This window comes from Typha angustifolia, chromosome 2 (genome assembly GCF_048772165.1).
Source record: "Typha angustifolia cultivar Huaian chromosome 2, ASM4877216v1, whole genome shotgun sequence".
Lineage (NCBI taxonomy): Eukaryota > Viridiplantae > Streptophyta > Magnoliopsida > Poales > Typhaceae > Typha > Typha angustifolia.
In genome coordinates, this window is record NC_133240.1 from 1605731 (window position 1) to 1618656 (window position 12926).

The window sequence follows — 12926 nt, forward strand, 5'->3', positions numbered from 1 at the left end:
TAGAACCACGCTGCTACAAGGGCGCGAGGGATGCCAAAGAGTTGGAGAGCTTTCTTTTCGATGTTGAGCAATACTGTGGGTGGTGCGACCGGACTCGGAAGAAACCAAAGTCACCTTCGCAACGATGTACCTTGATGGGGATGCCAAGCTATGGTGGCGGACTCATTATGAGGACATCCAAGGTGGCTGCTGCAACATCAATACTTGGGAGGATCTGAAGAGGGAGCTGAAGGTATAGTTCCTTCCTGAAAATGTGGAGTTTATCGCAAGACGGAGTTTGCGACATCTCACACAGACGGGGTCGATTCGAGAATATGTCAAGCAATTCTCGACGCTCATGTTGGACATTCGGGACATGTCGGAGAAGGATAAGCTTTTTCACTTCTTGGAAGGCTTGAAACCTTGGGCACAAATCGAGTTGCGACGTCGGGACATTCCTGACTTAGCGGTGGCCCAAGCTGTGGCGGAGCGCTTGACGGATTATTCAGCACCTGAAAATCCAAAGAAGAAGCCTTCGACGAGCAATACAAAGCCCCAAAGGCCGAAAGGCAAAGGGGTGATGCAAAGCGAGAAAAAGGGGTCTTGGCAAAAGGGTGCGAAACTGAGCAAGAGTCCCGAGAAGGGGTGTTTCCTATGCGGAGGGCCACATTTTGTGAAGAATTGCCCGCAAAGGAAGTCGCTTAATGTAGTGCAAGCCCAAGAGCAAAGTTCGGAGAGCAACGATGAGAAGTCAACGAAGGGCCTGGCATGGGGGCATTGCGGCTTCTAAATGCACTCAAGGCTCAAGTGGGGGAGAAGCGGAAGTCTTTGCCTTCAAAGAATCGAAAGCCAAATGAGCTAATGTTCGTCGACATTGAGCTCAATGGAAAGTCGACGAAGGCGTTGGTTGACACTGGTGCCACTCACAACTTCATAGCGGACCATGAAGCACAACGACTTGGGTTGCTCCTTTCAAAGGACTCAAGTCGAATGAAGGCGGTGAATTCGAAGTCTCAACCAATCGTCGGGCAAGCAAAGGACGTACATGTTGTGGTTAGGTCTTGGAGGGGCAAGGCCAACTTCATGGCGATTTCTTTGGATGACTTCCAAGTCATTCTTGGGATGAAATTTCTGCAAACGGCGAGAGGAGTGCCTATGCCGTTTTTCAATGCTCTATGCATGATGGGGGATGAGTCCCCTTGTGTCGTCCCGACGGTGAAGACGATGACAAAGGAGACAAAGCAACTTTCAGCACTTCAGTTGAAGAAGGGTGTCAAGAAGGGTGAGCAAACATTCTTGGCGGCCTTGAAGCTAGAGGCAAATCCTTTGGAGAATGGCCCAATTCCTCTTGGGGTCGCAAGGGTTTTGAAGGAGTTTGGGGATGTCATGTCGCCCAAATTGCCAAAGACCTTGCCTCCTCGGTGAGTGGTGGATCACAAGATCGAGTTGGAGCCAGGGACAAAGCCTCCAGCCCGTGCACAATATCGCATGTCTCCTCCGGAGTTGGCGGAACTTCGGAAGCAACTTGATGAGTTGCTTAAAGGCGGGTTGATTCGCAGCTCAAAGGCACCGTTTGGGGCACCGGTGCTATTTCAAAAGAAGCATGATGAGAGTCTACGACTATGTGTAGACTATCGCGCCTTAAACAAAGTGATGATAAAAAACAAGTACCCAATCCCTCTCATTGCGGACTTGTTTGATCAACTTGGAGGAGCACGGTACTTCTCCAAATTGGACTTGAGGTCGGGGTATTGGCAAGTCAGAGTTGCGGAAGGTGATGAAGCAAAGACAACGTGTGTGACACGTTATGGCGCATTCGAATTCTTGGTGATGCCATTTGGTTTGACGAATGCCCCTACGACTTTCTGTACACTCATGAACCAGCTGTTCCATGAGTATCTTGACAAGTTCGTGGTGGTCTACCTCAATGACATCGTGGCGTACAATAAGACGTTGGAAGAGCACATCCAACATCTCAAAGCCATCTTCAAAGTGCTAAGGAACACTCCCTCTTTGTGAAGAATGAGAAGTGCTATTTTGCACAAGAGGAAATCATGTTCCTTGAACACCAAGTTGGCGGAGGATACATTCGCATGGACAAGGAAAAAGTTTGTGCCATTCATGATTGGCAAGCCCCTTCGAAGGTGACAGAACTTCGTTCATTCTTAGGGCTTGTCAACTATTATCGGCGGTTCATTGCAAGCTACTCGCGGAGGGCTGCGCCGCTGACTGATTTGCTGAAGAAGGACCGCTCATCGGAGTGGTCTAGCAAATGTCAAGAGGCCTTTGCTGATTTGAAGAGAGCGGTGATGGAGGAACCCGTATTGCAGTTGCCAAACTACTCCTTTCCATTTGAAGTTCACACAGATGCTTCAGATTATGCCATCGGAGGAGTTCTTATGCAAGAAGGACATTCGGTTGCCTATGAAAGCCGCAAGTTGAATAATACGGAGTGGAGGTATACGGTGCATGAAAAGGAGATGACGGCGGTCGTGCATTGCCTTTGTGTTTGGAGGCATTATCTCCTTGGGTCTCGCTTTGTTGTGAAGACCGACAATGTGGCTTTGAGTTACTTTCAAACTCAAAAGAAGCTCTCTCAAAAGCAAGCAAGATGGCAAGACTTCTTGGCGGAATTCGACATAGTTTTGGAATACAAACCAGGTCGAACAAATCAAGTTGCGGATGATTTAAGCCGCAAGGCGGAATTGGCTACTCTCAAAGCTGTGGCAAATGAGAGTATAAGCCAAATACAAGCATCGCTTTTGAAGAAGATTCGCGGAGACCCTCAAGAAGCTTGTAGATGAAGGCAAGACGCGACGGTTTTGGGTCTAGGAGGGATTCATCATGACAAAAGGAAACCGTGTGTACGTGCCTCGGGTGAACAATTTGCGAAGAGAACTGCTCAAAGAGTGTCATGACACCTTGTGGGCAGGTCATCCGGGCGTACATCGGACCTTGGCTCTTGTGGAAAGAGCGTATTATTGGCCAAAGATGGGGGAAGACGTCGAAGAGTACATGTGCACTTGTCTCATTTGCCAACAAGACAAGGTGGAGCGCACGAAGCCTTGTGGGTTGTTGGAACCGCTCCCTGTTCCTAAGCGGCCATGGGAAAGTGTCTCTTTGGACTTCATTTCGAGCTTGCCAAAGGTCGGGGACATTGGCTCAGTGTTGGTGGTAGTGGATCGGTTCTCAAAGTATGCAATTTTCATACCGGCTTCGCTGCATTGCACCGCTAATGAAGCAGCTCGTTTGTTCCTAAGGCATGTGGCCAAGTATTGGGGAGTTCCACAAAATATCGTGAGCGATAGGGATCCTCGGTTCTTGGGTCAAATTTGGACGGAGTTGTTCAAACTCTTGCGGTCAAAACTCTTCTTCTCCACAAGCCTTCACCCCCAAACTGATGGCCAAACGAAGAGAATAAATGCTCTTCTTGAGCAATACTTGCGGCACTTTGTTAGTGCCAATCAGCGAGATTGGGTCAAGTTACTTGACGTTGCCCAATTCTCGTATAACTTGCAGCGGAGCTCTGCATCTACCAAAAGCCCCTTCGAAGTTATCATGGGACAACAACCTTCCACACCGCATACCTTGGTGGTGGGTTACAGAAGCAGCAACCCTTCAGCATATCATTTTGCCAAAGGGTGGCATCGGAATGTGGAGATTGCCAAAGCCTATCTTGAGAAGGCTGCACAAAAGATGAAGAAGTGGGCGAACAAGAATAAAAGGCCGCGAGACTTTAAGAAAGGCGATTTGGTGCTGGTCAAGCTTCAAGCGGTATCGCTCAAGTTCTTTCGCAAGGTGCACAACGGACTTGCTCGCAAATATGAAAGCCCCTTTCCTGTCGTCAACAAGGTGGGCAATGTGTCCTACCGAGTGCAACTCCCCTCTTGGCTTAAAATCCATCCGGCTTTCCATGTGAGTTGCCTCAAACAGTATCATGCCGATCGCGAAGACCCTTTTCGCAATATGTCAAGCAGGCCAAACCCCACAATGGCGTCGCTTGAAAGGCAGGTTGACACCATCTTAGCGGACAGAGTGCGGACTCTACCCAATGGAGCTACTGAGATCAAATGCTTGGTCAAGTGGAAGAATCTTCCAATGTCTGAAGCTAGTTGGGAACTTGAAGAAACTCTGAGGCATGAAGAAGACAAGGTTCAAGCCTACCAGAAGAAGAACTTGGCGAGCACGTCAAGATGAAGTCAAGCATCACTTGGTAGCAGCCGAAGATCACCTCGACGAGGACGCCGAGAGTCTAAGTGGGAGAGTCTGTTAGGACCGTTTTGTTCGCAATGTCGGTCCTATTGTATTTTTCGCTTTTTGAGTATGTAAATGGGATGCCAACCCCGTATCTTTTGCATGTTTTTGAGTGTCGTTTAGTTTTCTTCAAAAGCTCCTTGCGAAGCAACCTTGGGATCGCAATATTAGTATCGTCGCAACACTAGTTTGGGTTTTTCCCCGCACGTGCCTATAAAACTCATAGGCCAAAACTCAAATGGGGCTTACTTTCAAAACGTAACGCCCCACAAGACCTTTGAACCCCCCCCCCCCCCCCCCCCCGGGTTGCAGAAATGGGGATGCTCATACTTAGTAGTATAGGAGAACTATCGAGAAGCATTAAGTGAGCCAGCTTCGCAACCGAAGTGCCATTGGTTCAATGGTGTTCATTTTGCCCTCGATGGCTATCCTGCCCCTTTAAATTTCTTGTTGTTGGCATGTCTTGTAACTTCTTTTCCAATTAATAGAGAATCGCAAACTTGTTTGCCAAACATTGTATTTTGCTTGTCTTTGCTTTGTCGCAATCCAAAACAGGTGCATCGCTTGGGAAGCGAACGGCTGACTTAACTTTGCTACTTGAAAGTTGAGTGCCACACGATCTTTGTTTATCTCAAAGACTTAGTCAGTGACACTAGTCTGATACTAATTGAAAAAAAAATAAACTTACATAAATCTTTAGGTATACTATGATTCTAATTGAAAAACATATCACCCTAGGAGATAGGATCTATCACATGTTATTGATAATAATATGCAAAAAAATAAAATGTGAAAGAACAATCGCAAACACAAAACTTTATATGTGAAAAAATCTCAAACCGGATAAAAAAAAATTATGTCCAAATTCAGATCGTAACTAATCACTAAAACATATAGTAGTTAATAAGAATGTTACAAATCACTCGTCAACTCCCATAATTCAATGTGTACCAACCTGTTAGACCCAACAATACACTACTTCCCGTGATAGATTTTTAAAACTCAGTAATCCTCGAGATTGATCTTTTCATCTTAATGACCCTTAAGACGTAGCTATTCTAGATCTGGTATAGATGCGTTGAGATGAAAATTCAGCATGTTTTATAAAGTAGAGAAGTAATCTCTAATGATCTTTAAAAGATGATCTCTAGATAATGATCAACAACACCTTTTAGAATTAGATTAAACATATTTTTATATATTTTAGAGATAAGATAAATACCTCTTAGAGATAAGTTTCTTTTCTAATTAATGTTCGACCTCCTCTAGTGTTAAGGTTTTCCAACCATTATATACCTTATAAAGATAAAATCAAATTTAAGTCAAATCAAGTCTCACCAAGCCCTAGAATTTGCAAGTTCCTTACATCCGAACGGTCTCCAAGTGCATTCGAACGACCAAAACTACACTTCTGTATGTGTGAACATGCTGTGAACTTTTTAGTGTGCGTTCGAATGTTTATTAATGCGCTGCCAACACACTATAAAAGCATTGTAAATGCGCTGAATTAAATACTTCAAATCTTATCAAAACTTGTAAATATGCTGATATATATATATATGCCTACATATTTGCATACATGTCTATATGTTTCTATAATTCCTCTCCACTATTCTCTGACATGTTAAGTCACGTGAGGAAGAGCTACTGCAAAGATCATGAGAAAACCAACTATTAGCGTTTAGACTTGGAAAAATAATAGTTTAAACAATGTCCAAGAGGCTAGATCAGTGGCCTAGATATAAATAGATTGGATAGTGTTAATATAAACAAAAAAAAGTTCAGGTAGTTTTAGTGCAATTTTATGTAAGGGCAAGTTCATGGATACTGAATATCTTTCTTTCATTAGATCCCAGTTTCGTCTAAGACATAACTTAATATGAACAAAATCTAAATATAAAAAAATGTAGACCACGTCGTTACTGAATTAATCTCTCTAATTTTATATCATATTATGAATATTTTCTCATTATTTATCTAAAACTATGTAGACTATAAATTTCTATAATTCGGAGATCAGGCTAGTTGGAACTCAGACTCAACTAAGTAGACGGAGAATAATCATAAATAACTACTATTGATTGATTTTAAGGAGAACCTCATTCTAGCTCTCAAATAATGATAGTTAGAACTATTTAGAAGTGTAGATCTAATAGTAGATTGGCATTTCCTAGATAAATCCATATCTCACAGTCAATCATCTTGAAAGGTTTAAGAGGAGGATAGATCACAACATGACATGAAATATATTATTTTCTCCTTTTTAATTTAAAATTTTCTATTAATTTGTACATCACTTTATATGATAATTGAGTTTTTGAGACCAGTGCAATAAATGGGCTTTTTGAATAGTTGTTGCTCTCTTGTTTCTATTGTAATAATGTTGGAATAAAAAATATATATATACTATTTTTTAATAATTTATACATGTAATCAGGGCGAGAAGAAAAGAAGGAGAACAATGGTTGCAAGAGACAAACGATAGAAGAAAGAAAAGAAAAGAGACGTGTGCTCAATATGTTATATATACCAGATGTGATGGTTAATTTGTAATTTTTTCAATTATAAATTATTATTAAAATATTTATAATTATTTTTTATATATTAAAAATGTTAGAGGTGCCTTAGCGGTTGCCTTCTAGGTAGGAGCTAAGAAGTGGGATGACTGCCCCACCCTCGGCTGCCTTTCAATATCCTGATTTAAACCAACAACAAACTAAAATTAAAAAGTAAAGCTTTAGTATTAAGTTATAACTTATCAATTTTAAGTAAGATTAGTACGGTGAAGAAGAAAATCTAATCTTTCGGAGGGCGGAATAATTCTATTTTCACTCCCTCAACTATTACTATTTTTTACAATGATATTAACTCTTATATTAGGGGGTCATTATGTACTAAAAATATAGTTCGTAGAAAATGACGATAGTTCAGAAAAGAATAAACAAAAAAGAAATATCCCTATATTTTATTTGACATACATGCCCTCAATGTGCACTTTTCTATTTTTCTTCTTTGCCTTAGAAATTTATCTTCTTTTTTCTTCTCCTTAATATTATGGAAAATCCATATGTAATTAAATGGATTAAGTAAACCTTGTCCATCCACTCTACCCGAATAAATTTAGATGCTATACTAATCTAAGGGAAGTTCTATTATTTGCTACCACTTTCAAATGGAATTTTCTTGGCTAATACTTTTTCTGAATTACTAGTTCTACATTTTCGAAAAAAATAAAAAACAATTATTTTTCCAATCCATTTCCTAATCCCAGTTTGATAGTTAGTCCCACATCGCTTAGTTTTAAAATTTTCTTCCGATTTATATGTTAAAGCCTCACATCCTCGGTTGCCGAGTTCAGTAACTTGAGCTTGTAACCTAAGTGGGGGCTTTAAGAGGCGTGGACGAGCTGCCTCGCTCGGCGGGTCGGGTCTTGGTTACTCTTTAGCTGGCTCGCCCGTTCCAAATTGTTGAGATGGGTCATTTGACTTGGGCGGAGGCTCATGCCATGTGTCCCCTAAAGAGGAGGGCAAAGCGTGAGGCTGGCTTCACAGAGCAGCGATCACCTCCCGCTCACAACAGTTGAAGGATAACGGGCCCATACGACCCAGGCCCAATATGGCTCAAAGAGTGGACTTTGATCGGACCGCCTCTTTTTTATAGAAAATTTGCATAGTATATTTTTATAATCTACAAATTATATATTTAGTAAATATGTCTATAAAAATATTTTGAATTAAATTTGAACTAACAAAATCTTATTATTTAGCGAATATACGTGGAAAACATTCCGAATTAAATTTAAACACTATTAAAATATTTCATTAATAGAGATATTTTATTTTTAAAATTATTAAAATACTCTTATTCTAAAATTACTATAATGCCCTTAGCATAGTATATTTTTATTATCTGCAAATTAAATCTTATTATTTAATGAATGTGTGTACAGAATATTCCGAATTAAATTTGATAAGATTATTTGCAAATTAAATCTTATTATTTAGCAAATATACGTAGAAAACATTCCGAATTAAATTTAAAGTAACACTGTAATATTTTATTTTAAAATTATTAAAATACTCTTATTTTAAAATTACTATAATGCCCTTAGTATAGTACGGTTGAGGATATTTTTATAAGCTTTTTAGTATAGTTAATTTAACTCAGAAATTTAGTTAAGTTTGATTAATAAATCTAATAGTATGATATTTTTTGCACATCGATTTATAAATAGTGAAACAGAGTGTTATATACAAATTTTCTAAATGGGCATTTTATTTTCTTCTTCCTTCTCTAGTAGGAAATCTTTCTTCTTCTTTTTCTTATTGAAAGTATATATGTCATTAATAGATTAATTAAAATTGTAGGTCCACTCTTCTAGAATAGATTTAGATCTCATGTCAAAATGAATTCTCTTAACAAGTTTATTTTTTTGATATAGTTTTATATTTTTCTGAAAAATCTAAAACAATTATTTTCCAATCCATTTTTTCACAACAGTTTGATCATTAATATTTAGATCCTTATTTTATTCAAAATAAAACAAAAAGGCATTGGCAACCTATTAGTCTGGAAACCTAATCCTAGTTTGCAACAACATAAAAATAATAATAATAAAGTAATCTAATAGATAAAGAAATATACTAAGTTTTCTGGGGATGATTAATTTGTAAAGGAAGCAAACAGAAAACATAGATTTCTTTCCAAAGCCATTTATGTTAAAAACATTTGTTACATTCAAAGACATTAAGAAAATAAAATAAGGAGACAATCAGGTTTTCATTTAGGAAGGTAGAAAATAGATTTGGGCTACTTTTAGGAGAGACTAAGTTTAGAGATATAAAAATATAAATCTAGATAAATATTAAAAATTAAATTTGAATTAGTTTAGAAAACTGAATCCTATTATATTTAGAAAAACGGAGTAAGAATGTAATTTTGAAAATCGAAACTAAGAGATAAAAATTCGAATACTATTCTAACTATGAAAATCAAACTCAAGTCAGAGAGGAAAAGCTAAGAATGTAAAATGAAAAAACCAAGTATAAGTAAAAAACCAGGAAGCATAACTAACACACCATAATACATGTTTTTAACATAGAAAATCGTGCATAAAGAGAAAAAACTACAATGCGCTAAAAGTTAATCAATTTTATTGCATTAAACAATAGAAATAAATCTTATTTACAATCTCTTCTAACAATATTGTCATTGTGTTATATAACATTTTGAAAATGAATCGAATAATTAACTATTCTTATGAAAAAGATCTCTCTTTCACAAGCACTTGAGCCATAGATCAATTCTCAAATGTGAGTACATCAATAGTGATAAATGTCGACAAATAATGCAGCTCATTTTAATGCATTTGGATCATCCTCAAGTGTGGTACAAGAAGTTGGATATGTTTACAATATCTCATCACTCAATAATGGAACATAAACTTTGTGATAAATTAGAGAACTCTTTTAAGTTAAAACTTGAATGTTTTTGAGTTATCACTTTGATGAATGAATCAATTTCTAGCTTTGGGTTCCTTAAATAAAGGTCTTTAGTCTGGAATGGCAAATAATCGATTAATTGTTGTTAGATAATAGAAAAGGGATGCTGCTGCTAGGATATACCCTTATTTAGTAGTGTTTGTGTCGGTGAATATTGGTGATGGCTGGTGGGTCTAGTGTCAAACATAATAGGTGGTCATTATAACAACTCAAGCCTAAATTTTTTTTTATATGGCACATGGTCAACCATAGTGTGGCTGGCTTTATGCCCACGCATTCTCTAATAAATTTGTTCTGTTAGGCACAACAACGCCCACACCCACCATTATTGTAGTTCTACCCTCCCCCTCCCTCTCTCTTTCTCTTGCTCGTTCTTCTCTTTATGTCTCATTATGTTCTCTTTGTTGTACTCTTTCTCTCTTTCTCTTCTCTCTTTGCCAACTCCGACCTATTCTGATCATCTCCGCTAAGCCTATCCACTTATAAGTGAGATCATCTCTTTTCTTCTCCTCTCTCTCTCTCTCTCTCTCTCTCTCTCGCTCAAGCTCGAGTTCGTCAGAACCAAGCCATCAACGAGAGGGTAGCCGCTAGCTAGCCAGTAGTGATCGAGACCCTCCCTATCAGCCCAGCTTTTCCTCCTTCCTTTCCCTTGTCTTTCTTCTACTTCTTCTTCTTCTTCTTCTTCTTCTTCTTCTTCTTCTTCTTCTTCTTCTTCCTTCTCCCCCTTTACTACAACAATGCTAAGAATGAATTTGTTTTCATGTATATATATATATATATCATCTTATTATACACTATTTTGTATAAAATGAAATACTAAACATTGAAATTTATTATTTACATGATCATGAATAGATAATGATTATTTTATTTATAACCGGTGATTAGATAAGTAAGAGTATAATCATAAAATAATTAATTTATAACTAGATATTGTATGTACTTGTATTTTGATATACGAAATTTTATAAATCACACCCTACATTTTACCTAGTTTGTAATTCATATCCCATCTTTAAAAATTTTATAACCTGACGCCTCTATTTTCTCAATAATTTTTTTTAACACCTAATATTATTTTTGATTAACTGATGTTGTTCAAATTAATAAATACCCCTTCTTCTTCTTCTTCTTCTTCTTCTTCTTCTTCTTCTGTTTTTTTATTCCTCCTCCTCGTCTTATTCTTTCCTTTCTCAACTTCTACCTATTCTTGTTCCAACTAGGGGTTTGCCGGAGAAGATGGAGTGAGTCGATCTTGACTAACTCAGATTTGGGGATCAAAACATCTAGCTTGGGCATGTTGAGGTGATGAGAATATAAGGAAGATGGGAGAGAATAGAGGATGAAGAAAATATGAGTAATTTAGATATGTTATAAATTATTTAGTACATTATAATAAAATATTTCTTTGCTGGTACCATTCATTTTACTTAGAATGTTAAATAAAAATTATAGAAAAAATGGGAGAGTTGACTTAAATAATCTTCAAAAATGCAATGTAAGTCACAAAGTAGGTTATATATAATGTGTGATTTGTAAAATTCTTTTTACTATATGTACAAGGATAATTTTCTTTCACCAAGTGCCATCATATTCCATAATGACTCATAAACTATTTTTTGAAACACATTGACCCCTTGGACTATCAAAATAACCACCTTTAATGATGTAGATAGAATTAAAGATATGAGCAAATTGTCTCTCAATTTTGGTCAATATAAAATTTTATTTTGAGTTGCATATGACTAGCACATGCATAAGAGAGGTAAATATATCATATCTTTATCACGTGACTATCACATGACAACTTATAGATAAAAATAGTTAATAAAAACCTAAAAGAAGAGGAAAGGTGAGATATTTTTAATAGTTCGGGAGATTATTGTATACTAAAAAATAGTTTAGAGGATCATTATAGAAAATGATGGTACTTCAGGGGGATGAAAAGGGAATATCTCATATGTATATTAGCATTTTATGTTTTTATAAAAAAAATAGTATAATCATTATATGCTTACTTTATAACTACCAAAGCTAGGATACGGATGAGTTAATATAATTTATGGTAGTAACATATTAATATCATCAGAATTAAATATAAACTATAAATCTAGTTATTTAATATATAACCGAAGCTAAATCTTATGCATATTTTATTTGTCGAGTTGATATCTAGTATCAACATGTATATGATGGATATATTATTTGAGAATGCATGACTACGTTTTTTTCGACTTCTTTATATCACTTAAATTCTTAAGTTGCATGATTTGTTATAGTATTAGATAATACATATGATCTAACATTTAGAAGAAAATTATGAAATCATAAAAATAAAGTAATTGCTAGAGCACTATCTAGTCTGAACTAATACTGGACATACTCTTGTATAGTAGAGTATGACTGTAGCTGATGGTTATACTTTTAAAAATAACAGGATACAACTATGATTAATATACCATTAACATATAATAGAGTATAATTATTACTAAGATATCATAGCATATGACATTGTAGCAATATAGGTATCAAGTTTGGACTGGATACTATGGTCTAATATAGTGGATGATATTCAAAGTTGAGATTGATAATTGTGATATCAAGATATACATATATTATATTAGATTCTAAGATCAATACATGATATCGAGTACAACAAGCATGGCTATAAATGTTAATGGATCTGTGGAAGATCTTTTTCGAACCATCTATAGGATTATCTATCTCTTCCTTTTCATCATGCGAGACAATATCCTCTTTCTCCTACTAGATCAAAAATCTCAATTTTTTGACAAGAAATCAACTATAAAAAAGTGACATCTTCTTAAGTAATCAGGTTAAGCAAAGTAGCAAAACCCAAATAATTTTCACTTTGAAAGTCAAATTGCTAGAAAGTTAGGAGGAGTGTCTCGGGAACTTGTGCTCCTAAGATTAAAAAAAAATTATAGCTTACAATTTTGTTGTAGATAAATTCAAAGCAAGGTTAGCGGGCTAGAAGGCAAGATATTTTTTCAATGTGGAAGGACTAGTCCTAATAAAATTAGTCCTTAATAGTATTCCTATATACTTCATTTTAAGTGTCTCTTTTTCCAAAGGTCTTGTTCAAATATTTGGACGCTTTAATGAGAGACTTTTGATAGAAAAGCACTAGAGAAAAGCCAAGGTTGTGCCTTAAGCATTAGAAAGTTTTTA